Below are 13686 nucleotides of genomic sequence, written 5' to 3'. Positions count from 1 at the left end.
GATAAAAGTTTGATGGTCAAAGGTCAAAGGTAAAGGTCACTGCGACCTCTCAGGAACACCCAGATCTGCATTTTATATTTTCATTAAAATAATTAGTATTATCAGCATTATCCATATTTTTTTATCACCGTTATTATTACCCTTATTATTTATACAATTATGATGATTATTATTGTTGTTTTATTATTGTTGTTATTATTATTATTTTTATTAAGGATAGCTCAGTTTAAATGCCAGTGGTTTGGTTTATTTGTATGTTAGCCCAAAATGGTACAAATATATAGAATGGGCAAATGTCTCTCAGTGGTTTTCAGTTTTTTGACTTATTAGTATAATTTTGAATCAAACGTGTAACAGTTTAGGACCAAGACTTGAGAGCAAACACCAGTGACCAGTACATTACTGAAGGGTTTGAGTATTAGTGATTAATTGTAAAAAATCTTTTCCATGGAGCACAGCTAGTTGAAAGTTTCGATAAGGAGTTCTTCTGAAAATAATCATAACTCAAACCTCCAGAAATAACCAAGATATAGAGAGAAAACTACCCATTAAAGTGTTCATGATATCAAGCCTCTGAATATGTATGTTATAGGTGATTTAATGCAGTTTTTAATCACACTGATGTTTGTTAATCTTTTGGACTATTCCTCATTTGTGTTAAAATTCACTGAGATTTTCAGCAACAATGAAAATAGTCAGTATTTGCCGCTCTGGACAGATTAAACACAGTCACACACAAAGTAAAAAAAATGAAAGAATTCACACCTGATGTTTTACAGAGGGGTGTTTTAATGAAATTGACATCTTGAAAGAAAATATACTGCATGGTTTTAAAAACATTGCTGGATAAATTATCTGTTTATTTGTTGACACTACCTTCTGTTAGTTGCACAATCATCCAGAGAATCTAATAATAATAAAACCATTTGTGATAAATATATAATTTCTGCAATACGTTATTAGACAGCTATGGAGCCAACTTGTTGCTATGATACAGCCACAATTATGAGAATGTATACAAGCTATCGCTAAGAAAGATTCGTAAGCATTCAAATTTAAAAGGTGCTCCTCAGGTTTGATCATAATGAATTTGAGACATGTCAGACGTACCCCAGAGAGAAGAATTCTGTTATGCAGTTGTAATTACTTTATTTTTTACACTTAAAGTTCTCAGAGATTGAACTGGTAACAAATCTGTTATGGACACTACAGAACAGACAAGACAATTATGCAGTTTCACCAGTGTTGTGGTGTTTCTGGTGAGTCCGGTGCATATGTGGATGTATCCGTGCCGCTTCATTCGGAGGCACCGGTGGTTTTGCAGTGTCGGGCGGAGTAGGGGGTTTGGGTGGAATCTTTTTTGGCCGCAACCTGGAAGCAGTAGGTGGTGCTGGGCTTGAGATCAGTCTCTTCGTAAAAATCACCTTCCACGGTTCTCACTTCCACTGACATCTCACTCTGGTCCTGAATTTTGAGATTGTAGCTGGTCGCACTCTTCACTTTCGTCCACTTCACATAAACAGAGAGTCCACTTACTGAAACCTTCAGCACCTTCGGAGATTCAAGATCTGAGAGAGAGAGAGAGATGGGCGATAAATGAATAGTCGTTGAATAGCACACAAGAGCGAGTCAGGACATGACGTGTAGTTACCATTGTTGTAAGTTTCCCGCACATGTCGTCTTCTGCGAGATCCCACTGGACCTGAGGAAGATGAGAAACGTTCGTTATAAAAGGAGAAGGAAGTGGAAGTTAAATAGAATATTGTTTAAATGTTGCAGTGGCGAAACAGAATAAAATAGCAGCACCTAATAGGATGAATATTAATTGTAACTAACTAATATTATGAATAAGAGAACGTTATTTTATCTAGGCTTTTGATTTGATTGATTGGAATTTAATTTTATTTATTTGTATTTGTATAATTATGTCTTTATTTACTTCCATTTATTCTTATATTTTTACATGTTTTTTTTTTTCATTATTTTATTTAATCTTATTTAAGTTATTTAATTTCTGCCTCTTTTTCTTTACCCTGAATGTTTTATTGTGGGTTGGGGGTGTTCATAAACGTTTGTATGTTTATAAATATTTGAATGTATGTTTCTTATATGTAAAACTCAATAAATATATTGTTAAAAAAAAAATGTTGCAGTGGCAAGAGAACTGTAGCTGTTAAGTTGCTGAAAATCAGTGTTTTCCATCATTGAGGGCCTGACAAATACTGATGCTTTGTCTTGGTATCAATTTCATTTCGATCCCCATCTGAAAGCAACACTATGGAACTTTTCGACCTTACAATAGCAGCTTCAAAATGAGTCTGAAGGTTCACTGATGGACTGGGTGTAATCTCCTGTAAGAACTGACTGAATGAAATGACAGAGCTGCGTCTGACCTGTGATGACTCCGTTGGGCTCGCTCTCTCCCTCAGCGTTGCTCGCCGTCACTTCAGTGGCGCTGGAATTGAAGTCCGTCATAGGGCAGGAGAGCGTTGCGGTGCTGCAGAGCTCGACGCGCCCTCCTCCCGATGTGTTGTAGACCGTGTACGTGGAGGCAAACAGGGACGCGTCCCAGGACAGAACAGCAGACTGGGCGTTGCCGCTGTATTTCACATTCTGTGGAGGACAGGGGACTGGGACAGAAACAGGGAAAATGCTGTTAACAAATGTGTTGTGTGTGAGTTTGTGTGTGAATAAGTGTTAATCTCAAAGAGGAATTAACAATATAGCAGAACAAGGTAAAGGCTGAATCATGACACCATTGCATTTATCATTTTACGAACTGAATGTTACCGCCAATTAGCGTTGCAAAGGGGCAAAAAGTATCCGGTAAATTTCCGGAAACTTTACGGAAACTTTCCATGGGAAGTTTAGCTCGGGAATTTTGGGAATTTTGAAAAAAATAAAAATACGCAAATGAAACACTGAGCAATAAAAACATCATTCAAAACTCTATTTTAAAGATGTATGGAATGCAGCACACGCTGCACGTTAAATTTCAACCCTCCACTGTGCATTCTTCCATCACATGCACAGATAACTCCCAGCATCCTTCACTCTACAGCAAGGCTATTGAGGCCTGCTTTAGTGTGCAGGACTAGTCAGGTAAGTTTCCATGATATTACTGGGAAAATATATTAGCATGCTGATTGAGGATTGTTCATCTGTTCATCTAGCCTATTTCCATTCATTTATCCATCAATTGTAAAATATGTTTACAGACGATTCCAATTGTTTGGCTAACTATTTATATCTCTGGCATTGCATTAGTAAAAACTTTTTTCTCATCTTATTCTACAGAACAATGCCACGTACACTATCTCATGTGTGGAGACATTTCACCCCATCCAATGTAGAAGGAAAGACTGTGTACATTTGCAAACACTGTGCAAAGACCTATGTTAAGAATGACACAAAGATGCAGAAGCATATAGTCAAGTGCCCAAAGTTTCCTCAGGGCTCAAATCAGCCTATGACAAAACAAAATGTTTATATCTATGTCTGTTTATGACAAGGTAAAGACAGTTAGTATAAATTACCCACAACATTCCCGTTAATTCCCGTTAATTCCCGTATATTCCCGTTTATTCCTGTATATTCCCGTTAATTCCCGTTAATTCCCATGGAAAGTTTCCAACTTTGAAAATTCCCGGAATTTTGCAACCCTATATGTGAATAAGTGTTAATCTCAAAGAAGAATTAACAATATAGCAGAACAAGGTAAAGGCTGAATGGTGACACCATTGCATTTATCATTTTACGAACTGAATGTTACCGCAAATGCAAACTGTGAACTTAAAAATAAATTATTAATTACTGCTGCAGCTTCATATTAAAAGCATTTAACTGGTGAATCACTAGTTGACTTTCAGTATGAAGTAGTAAGAACATGTAAAGGTCACTATGAACAGTGAGTACAGTTACCTGTGACTCCAGCGAAGGCAGCGGAAGGTGTGCTGGCCCCGGCTGAGTTTCTGGCGCGCACAGTCAGGTTATAAGCTGTGCTGCAAGGCATCGGGAACTCAAAGTATCTCCTGGGGAGCCAGTAAGAAGAGACCCCCATCAGAGCCTGTGGGTCGCCTTTGATTCGACCAGAGATCTCCGCCTGATACTCAACATCAGAGCAGTTGACGCTGTCCCAGGTCGTCCTTGCCCAGTGATGTTGGTCGATCTTCTGCATCCGGACATTCAGAGCAGTCGGAGGACACGGAACTGAGGAGGAAAGAGACGGTTACTCACAGAATGAGCCCAGTTACATGGTTTAGCTCTTGTTCTTCAGGTGTTGTGAACCAGGATATTAAGTGTTCAATTAGAAATGACAGGGAAGAAACAAAGGAAAGACTGAGACTGATTATTTCTGATTATTAAATAAACAGAAATCTTATTGGTTTGTGCCAAAAAATACAGTTTCAATTAAATAACTACAATAATTTTCGGGGGAAAAATAGGACTAATACAACACCTTAACATACTTTTGCACAAATTCTATTCACATAAAAGTTCTGAACAATTTTTTATTTTTATTAGCTTTAACATTTACCTGCTCCCTCCGTGAGAGGTGAACTGAAAGAGCTGTTGCAGAAGCCGTCAGAGGCTTCAACTGAGAAGTTGTAAGTTTCTCCACATTCCAGGCCGTCGAAGGTACAGGACAGAGCAGGGCCGTCGCAGTACAGTGCGTCTCCATCCTGAGGTCGGGCACAGCCATAGTAATCCACCGCGCCCTCAGAGGCGTCCCAGGACAGGACAGCAGAGTTGGTCTCACAATCGATGTCCACCGTGAGACCAGAGGGCTGACAGGGCACTGAGAGGAAAGACAGAGGACTCCGATTCAAACAGGGAGCGAATCATCCAGAAACGGTGAAAGAGATTCAGACGAGTAGAAAATATTCATGGGCTCCTCTTTGGCCTGTACCTCACCCTTCTACCAAGTGTCAAGAAAACAGGTTCAGTAGTTTTTATGTAATCCTAAATGAAAACATGAAGTCCTTGGCGAAGGTGACAAGAAGATATCTGTACCTGATCTGAAGGACGAGCTGCTGGGCAGGCTGGTGCAGTTGTCTCCGCTGGCTGTGATGCTCAAGTTGTACAACTGACCGCAGTGCAGATCAGCCAGGGTGCAGTTGTTCACCGAGCTGCTGCAGTTGACCACGTCTCCGTCACTTCCTGTGGCTGTTAGCTGGTAGGATGTGGCCACGGGGGAGTGTCCCCACGTCACTGTCACCCCACTCTCCTCACACGACTGAACCACTGTCACATTGTCTGGTGCACAGGGTGCTAGAGGGGACGGTGTGGAATGAGTTTCGATAAAAAGATTCATTCATGTGTATGAAGCGGAGAAAAGGTCCAATGTGTGAGGTCGTTTACCTGTTGTAATCTTCTTTGGAGGACTCCTGAGGTTGCTGCACCTGTTCGAGGAAGCTGATACTATGATGCTGTAGCGCATCCCACAGCGGACATCCTCCAGTTCACAAGAATCAGAGGAGCTGTTACAGGAAATGAGGGATTGGTCGTGACCCTCAGCGGTCACCACGTACAGGGTTGAGTTCTGTGTGTTCTCCCAACCAACCAGGATGGTGTCGTTGTTGCATTCTGTCGCTACACTGATGGACGCCAGAGAACAAGGACCTGAAGGAGGGGCCACAAGACAATTCAAAAAGTTATTTTTTGACCAAACCTTTCCAAATCAGCAAGTAGATCAAACTATGTTACTTGAAATCCAATAGTGCTCCTGTCATCCAGTGAGGAGATGGAGGATTTAAAGTCTTTGACAACTTTGTGTTTCCAATATTCGATTGTACACAGTTTTTTTAATTGAATTTTGGGACCGAAAGGAAGACAATAAATTGTTTTACAAGACAAAATGTAATTCATATTTTAGTTTTTACCACTAACAACAGTCATGGATGGGACATGGACAGAGTACACGTTAAATTAGTTTTTGTAATGTCATTTAAAGATCTACTTATTGATGCAAAAAACATAGGATGGCAGCACCATATCCAGGATCTGTAATCTTTCACTAATATAGTATCTATATAAATCATCAGTGTTAACAATCCATGCCTGAAAACTCTAATTTGAGTTTAAATGTACTCACTTAATAAAATGTTGCTGTGTTTTTAGACCTCACCTGATTCCACCATTTTTTAATTGTTCAACGCTCATCTAAAGTCCTATATTGTAGAAGATCAGCAGCAAATTCAAATTTAGAGATCACAAGAAGAATTTTGGGACAGAAAGGAAGAAAATAAAAAATGTAATTCATATTTTAGTTTTTACCACTAACAACAGTCAGAGATATTAAGCGTTTAAAGTCACAGTTTGAATAAACACTGCTTAATTTTGAGGGGTCAAGCACAAGCCATGAGGGTCTGAACCAAGGTTTGTGCTCCACATGACTTTTATACAATGATTGATTGATGGAATCATGTGGTAAAATTCCTACTCCAAAATCACCCTTGTAACCTTTCAAAAAATGTGATCACCTGTCACTAGCTCAAAGGTGGCGCTGTGATTGCTGTGGCAGTGCTGGTTCTCGGCGACGAGGTGGAGGGTGTAGCGCGTCCCACACTTCAGGTCCGGCACCTCGCAGGGAGAGGAGGGGCTGGTGCAGGTGGAGTTGTGTCCGTTCATCTCTTCAGCGTACACAGAGTAGCTGAGGGCTCCGTCAGCGTCGTCCCACGTCACCCAGGCTGAGTTCGATACGCAGTCCAGGTGGCTCTCAGGGTTGCTAGGGAAACATGGAGCTGTGGAGGGTGACACGGCAACAAATGAGCATGTAGATAAGAACTGTAACAAGTACAAGTTAACAATTATATATATATATATATATTACAACAAACAGTTGCACAATCTGAATAGAATCTGGGGCTGAAGAGTGTGTTCAAGTTGATATCATGACATATCAAGATGTATAATTTCTGACCTGCGCACCAGCACAGTCTGTGTGTGTTTGTGTGTATTATGATGATTAACTTTTAGAGCTGATCACTCCTGGGTCGTACACTCCTGCCACAGACAGTATATATATGTTCGGATGTTTTACAGGACAGGATTTCTTCTAGTGCTGCTGATGGGGAGTCTGATGCTCTACGATGAACAATGACACTAAAAACTGAGTTAGTAAAATGTTTGTGTATTTTATTGAAATGGAGCTGTGGAGGGTGACACGGCAACAAATGAGCATGTAGATGAGAACTGTAACAAGTACATATTTAACAATTATATATATATTACAACAAACAGTTGCACAATCTGAATAGAATCTGGGGCTGAAGAGTGTGTTCAAGTTGATATCATGACATATCAAGATGTATAAATTCTGACCTGCGCACCGGCACAGTCGGTGTGTGTCTGTGTGTGTTTGTGTGTATTATGATGATTAACTTTTAGAGCTGATCACTCGTGGGTCCTACACTCTTACAGACACTTTGTTACTCTGACATCTGCCTGCTGAGATGTGCATGTGTTTAAACTTTTATTAACTTGCACAGTAAGTTTAGGCTGGATTCTGCCTGCCTGCCACAGATGGTAAATATATGTTTGGATGTTTTACAGGGCAGGAATTCTTCTAGTGCTGATGTTCTACGATGAAGCAATGACACTAAACACTGAGTTAGAGATCTTTTATAATGAGTAAAATGTGTTTGTATCTTATTGAACCTGAGGTAGACAATATACAGTTTATTTTGTATAGAGCTAAAAATACAATGCACACACTGGGCATATTGGGCACATCTGACTGTGTGAAGTTTACCTGAGGAAGTCTGGACCACAGCGCTCGGCTGGCTCTCACAGTCGTCTCTCACAGACAGCACGGTGACGTTGTAGTGTTGTCCACACGGGAGATTGTTCATGGTGCAGGTCGTGCCGGTTGAGTTACAGTAGAGTCTCGCCCCGGTGTTGCTCACTGCCGCCGCATGGAAGTACTGGGCATCGGGGTTGGGAGACCAAGACACAGTCATGGCTCCTTCGGCACATTGTTGATTAACGGTCACGTTCTGTGGTGGACAAAGGGCTGAGGGGGAGAAGGAGAAAGAACAGACAGAAGTTTAAACAGGAAACTAGAGGAAAGCACTTTTGGATTCAGAATAAACACCAATAATAAAAGGTGCCGTACCTGTCCGCACGTAGGACACGTTGCTCTCCTCGCTTGAACAATTCTCGTCCCGGGCGACCACGCTCACGTTGTAGGTCTGTCCACACTGCAGGTCGTCCAGGTCACAGTGAGTCATGGTGTTGTTACACTCAGTCTGGTGACTTCCGTCTGCCGTGACGGCCACTGCCAGATAGGACACGGCTCCACTGGCTCGCTCCCATGTCACCGCAGCAGAGTTTGAACGGCACAGCAGAGAGGCCTTGACATTAGTGGGTGTGCAAGGCACTGATGGAGAGAAAGGGTTAGAGGCCAAGTTGTTGAGTTAGACATTATATCTCAAATGGGAGTGAATGAAATTGATATGCATAGAAATACTTCTGCTGGGGTTTAACCAAAAATATCAGATAAATGAAAAAATCCTCAAACAACAGTCCTTTTAACTTTCTATTTACCTGACTGCAGGTGGAGGTGAGCGACGCTGTTGTCACACTCTCCGTCCAGAGCCGTCAGTGTCAGGTTGTAGAGCTGACCACAATGCAGGCCGGGCAGCTGACAGCTGGTTTCCGTGCTGTTACACTCGGTCCTGTGACCGTCGGGCCCGGAGGCTTGAACCCTGTAGGAGGACACGCCCTCTTCTTTCTCCCACGACACCTCGCCTGTGTCATTACTGCAGAACATCTTCGCTGTTACTCCCTGTGGAACGCACGGCACTGCAGATAAACAGAAAGTTAGGATTATATAAAGGTATCAAGAAAGTTCAAATATAACCTGCAGCCGCTGTTTATTACAGATAAATTGACGATAAATAAAATGTGATTTTACATGTGTTGATCTCCACATCAGAGCTTCTGTTACTGGGGCAGGTGTCGTCCGAAGCGCTGACACTGATGGAGTAGTTGAGGCCACACAGCAGGTCGCTGAACAGACACGTTGTCACGCTGCTGTTGCAAGTTGATTCATAGCCACCGTTGCCCTGGGCGACTGTGGTGTATGATGACGCCCCTTTGCTCGGCTCCCAAGAGACGGCCACGCCACCGGACTCACAGTTCAAGGCGGCTTCCACCTGCTGTGGTACACAGGGCACTGAACAGACACAGATAGAAGTGTGAGTCTTACGTTGTTATTCAGGGTCGATATTGGTTCAATACAGAGAAAACAACACGGCTATTTTGCTCAAATTAGATTCACGCATATACACAGTGAGTAGTACGTAAAATCACAAAGATCCTGAGGCAACAAGTCAATTACTATATTTTTCAAGGCTGCAATTAAAGAAAACATGGCTTTAAATCTGTTACATAGCTTTTTATCATGCGGATCACGAGAACCCAAACAGTTTACTTATGCCTACCTGCTTTCATCTGTGTGATGCCACTTGACACGTTGCAAATGCTGTTATCAGCAATCACAGTGATGTTGTAGGTGCAGCCACACAGCAGGTCCGGGAGGATGCAGGACTGTGCGGGCGTCTCGCAGCTGGACTCGTGACCTTGCATGGAGAAGGCTTGGACGGTGTAGGAATCGGCTCCCACACTGGGCTGCCAGGTAACCTGGGCTGTGTTGGTGGAGCAGTCCAGTAAAACCAAAACTCCTTCAGGAGGACAAGGCACTGGCAGAGAAAAGGAAAAGTCATGACTAGGCTATTTGTGATTTAATGTCAGCAGGTAGTTGTTGGCTTACAGAATATTTAGACTTCAGAGAAAGGTTGATGCTTCATTCACGCTACAGACCTACAAATACCCAAATCTTTTAAAATGAGCAGGTCAGTTTCAGCCAATGACTTTTAATAAAAATGGACGTTAAGAGAGTTTAGGTGAAGCCAAAGCGTCTCTATTCCCACCTGGTGGCTGACGGCAGTATAGGTCATTGACAGTAAACGTTGATACGTTTTTGAAATGTCATTTTAAGAACTTCTTATTGATGCAAAAACATAGGATGGCAGCACCATATCCAGGATCTGTAATCTTTAACTTATATAATATTTATATAAATCATCAGTGTTAAGAATCCATGCCTGAAAACTCTAATTTGAGTTTAAATGTAATCAATTAATAAAATGTTGCTGTGTTTTTAGACCTCACCTGATTCCACCTGCAGCCTGGAGCTTGGGGGGCTGTTGCAGATCTCGTTGGAGGCAACGACGACCACATCATAGGTCTGACCGCACTGCAGGTTCTGCAGCTCGCAGTTGGTGTAGTTGGTGTTGCAGGTGGAGTTTTGGCCGCTGGAGGACTGGGCTGTTGCGGTGTACTCCACGGCACCCTCAGCGAAGGCCCAGTCCAGGAGGGCCGAGTTGGTGAAGCAGTCCAGAACCACTGAGCCGATGATGGGTGTGCAGGGAGCTGAGTGAAGGGAGGTGAGCAATGGAGGGTGTGTTAATCAGACTGAGACAAGGCAGTGACATGAAACAAATAAATAAATAATTATTATTCCACCTGTTTTACCTGATTTGAACTCTGTAACTGGGCTGGGCAAACTCGAGCAGATGTCATCTTGCGCCGATACCTGGACCAAGTAGGTCTGTCCACACGTCAGGTTGGTCAGAGTGCACGTCAGGCCTGCCGTCTCGCAGGAGGACAAGTGTCCCTGTTTGCTGTGAGCCGCCACCGTGTAAGACAGAGCCCCCTGGCTGGCACTCCACGACACCACAGCTTCATCTCTGGAGCAGTCCACCGTCACATTCACGTCAGCAGGAATACAAGGCACTGGAGAGAGGAGAGAGATCCTTTTATCCTTTGGTGACTTATCCTCACCATCAGTTCCTTTAGTAGGAGCCGAGAACATTGACCTGACGTTTGGGATTATAAAGTATAAATGACTGCTAGTTTAATGTTTTTGGCAACAGACAAGGAGCGGTCAAATCAAAACATCCACAATTTGAAAGAAAAGATTGAAGGAGAAGGATCATGAGGTATGGAGAATAAAATAGTCATTGTCACTAACTAGTTACTAGTGCTGTCAAACGATTAAAATATTTAATCGTGATTAATCGCATTTATGTCATGGTTAACTCGCGATTAATCGCAAATTTTTATCTATTCTAAATGTCCCTTCATTTATTTTTTTTCCATAATTTTACTATAGTTGCAGCCTAATAGTGTAACGGACTGGGTTTATGTTTATGTTTGGTTTTACCGTATGTTCAGTAAAACACTGTGTTGAAGGAGTGTTCGTATATCGTGAGGGTCAGTAAAGGGGTCGGGGTGGGACATGTGACTGTTTGGACCAATAGGATGGGGTTGTTTGGGGATCGGGGCTCAATGAGGAATTGAAGTGTTGTTGATGTGTGCGAGTGACGGAGTAAGAGCGAGAAGTGCACATGTTTGTGTAGAGGAAAATACAAGGTACTAAACCACGAAGAAGTTCCGTGTCCTGTGTAAGCCGGGACGCTACAATAGCTTTAAAATATATATTTTAGTTGGCGAAATATTAAAACAAAAAGCGAGAGCAGGTCAGATTGGAGGCGAACACAGATACTGAAGCTGCAGCTCTGCGTTAATCTCGCGTTAAAAAAATTGAAGGCGTTAAAATGGGTTTGCGTTAACGCCGTTAATAACGCGTAAAACTGAAGCCCTACTAGTTACATAACAACCCATCTTCGCTGTCACTGTAACGCACCTGACTGCAGGATGTCGGCCTCACTGGGGTCAGAGTGGCAATCCTGGTTGGAGGCCACGACGGTGACTGTGTAGTTCTGACCACAGACGAGGTTCGGAATGCCGCACTGCCTGCTGTCAGACCAGCAGTCAATTGACCGGTCATCTTCCAGCGTTACCGTGGCGGTGTAGAACTCTGCCCCAGCTGAACCGATCCACGACACCATGGCGATGTTAGAGACACAGTTCATGTAGCTAGTGACGCTGGTGGGTGGGCAGGGCTCTGAGGAAGAGAGGGAGAATAGACTGGATGAAAACAGCACTTATCCTTCGAGAAGCCGGAGCCAAGGCCAGTTGACATTAGGTTGAGTGATGCGGTTCAGCTTGGACGTGTTCAAGTAGAGTTTTTCAGGGTATGAAATAAGAATCCACCTGACTTGAGCACTGAGGGCGGACTGGGTTGACTCCTGCACTCAGAGTCTACCGCCTGAACAGACAGGAAGTACTCCTGGCCGCACAGGAACTCGGAGAAGAAAGTCCAGGTGTCGTTGGTGCTGAGCTGCACATTGTGGCCATCGTCGTTCTTTGCAGTCACGATGTAGAACTCTGCCGTTTCACTGGCATTCCAGGTGAGAGATCCCACCTGAGAAACAGATCAGATTCTAATTTAGCTACATGACATAAACTCAAACGATGTAGCTTTGGCCACGAGGGGTCTCTCAATGAAAACAGTAACAAAAGACCCAGTTTGACGAAGCCTTAAAGCTTAAAATCGACCTGATGTGAATCAAAAGTTAAAGTATTTACCCTTATCGAGCAGTTCAGAGACGATTCCAAGTCCTGGGGTATACATGGCGCTACGAACACAAAGTGTTTAGTTGTGATTCCGGCGGCAAATACAATTGTTCTCATTATTGATTAATCTACATCGTTTGATTCATAAAATGTCAGGAAAAAGTATTAAATAGGATTTCTTGACTTGTACACTTCAAAATCATGTTTACCCATCCGGATGGAAGTGCTGTTGCTTGGCAGGCTGCTGCACATCTCGGCGTTGGCGATGACAAGAACAGTGTACGTCTCTCCACAGTGCAAGTCATCCCAGGTGCAGCTGCTGGTGTTTGTGACACAGGTGTGTGTGTGGTTGTCCTCTGCCATCGCGATCGCCAAGTAGGACTCTGCTCCGTCGCTGGGCGCCCAGCTGACCGAGCCCAGACTGTCCTCACAGCGTACCAGGCTCTGCACGTGCTGAGGGACACAGGGGCCTGAGGAGAAGGAGACCTGTTGAATCATCGTGAACCCACCGACTGATCCACACAGAGACAAAAAGGTGAATGAGACTCGTACCTGTCTTGATTTCTGTAGGCAGACTCGCGGCGCTGTCACATCGATCATCCTGGGACTTCACAGTGAAGGTGAACAGTTGTCCGCAGGGCAGCGTAGCCTCGATCATTGTCTCGTTGGTTTGGAAGGACGTGACGTATCCCAGGTCTCCCGTCGCCCTCACCACGTACATCGATGCTCCTGCAGCTGCCGACCAATCCAACACCAGCGTGTCGTTGTAGCACCAGCCATCGACCGTCAGGCCCGTCGGCTGGCAGGGTTCTGGTGGAGGAGGAGTGTCACATGGTTTTACACTGTTTCAGTCTTCAGTTAGGGCTGAGATTATAGTTTTGTATTATTTCCATATGAGGTTGAGTCACTTTTCAAGAAAAAAATAGTTAAACATTTAGGGAATTCTAGAGAAAACACATATATTAGGACTAAGTCAAGAAAATAAAGGAGTTACAGCAACAAAAGAGACATTTGGTCAGTTTTTAGGGTAGCTAATGGACTTTTCATTAATAGATTAGAAAGATGCATAATCTATTCAGCAAACCAAGGACTAAACCAAACACATAATCAATTAATTCCCTCTCTGGTTAATTCCCAGTCCTCGTACCTGTGTGGATCTCTACAGTTCTGCTGGTTTCACTGTAACACATGTTGCCATAT

This window comes from Limanda limanda, chromosome 9 (genome assembly GCF_963576545.1).
Source record: "Limanda limanda chromosome 9, fLimLim1.1, whole genome shotgun sequence".
Classification (NCBI taxonomy): Eukaryota; Metazoa; Chordata; class Actinopteri; order Pleuronectiformes; family Pleuronectidae; genus Limanda; species Limanda limanda.
The sequence above is the reverse complement of the archived record's forward strand: the minus strand, read 5'-3'. Positions refer to the sequence as shown.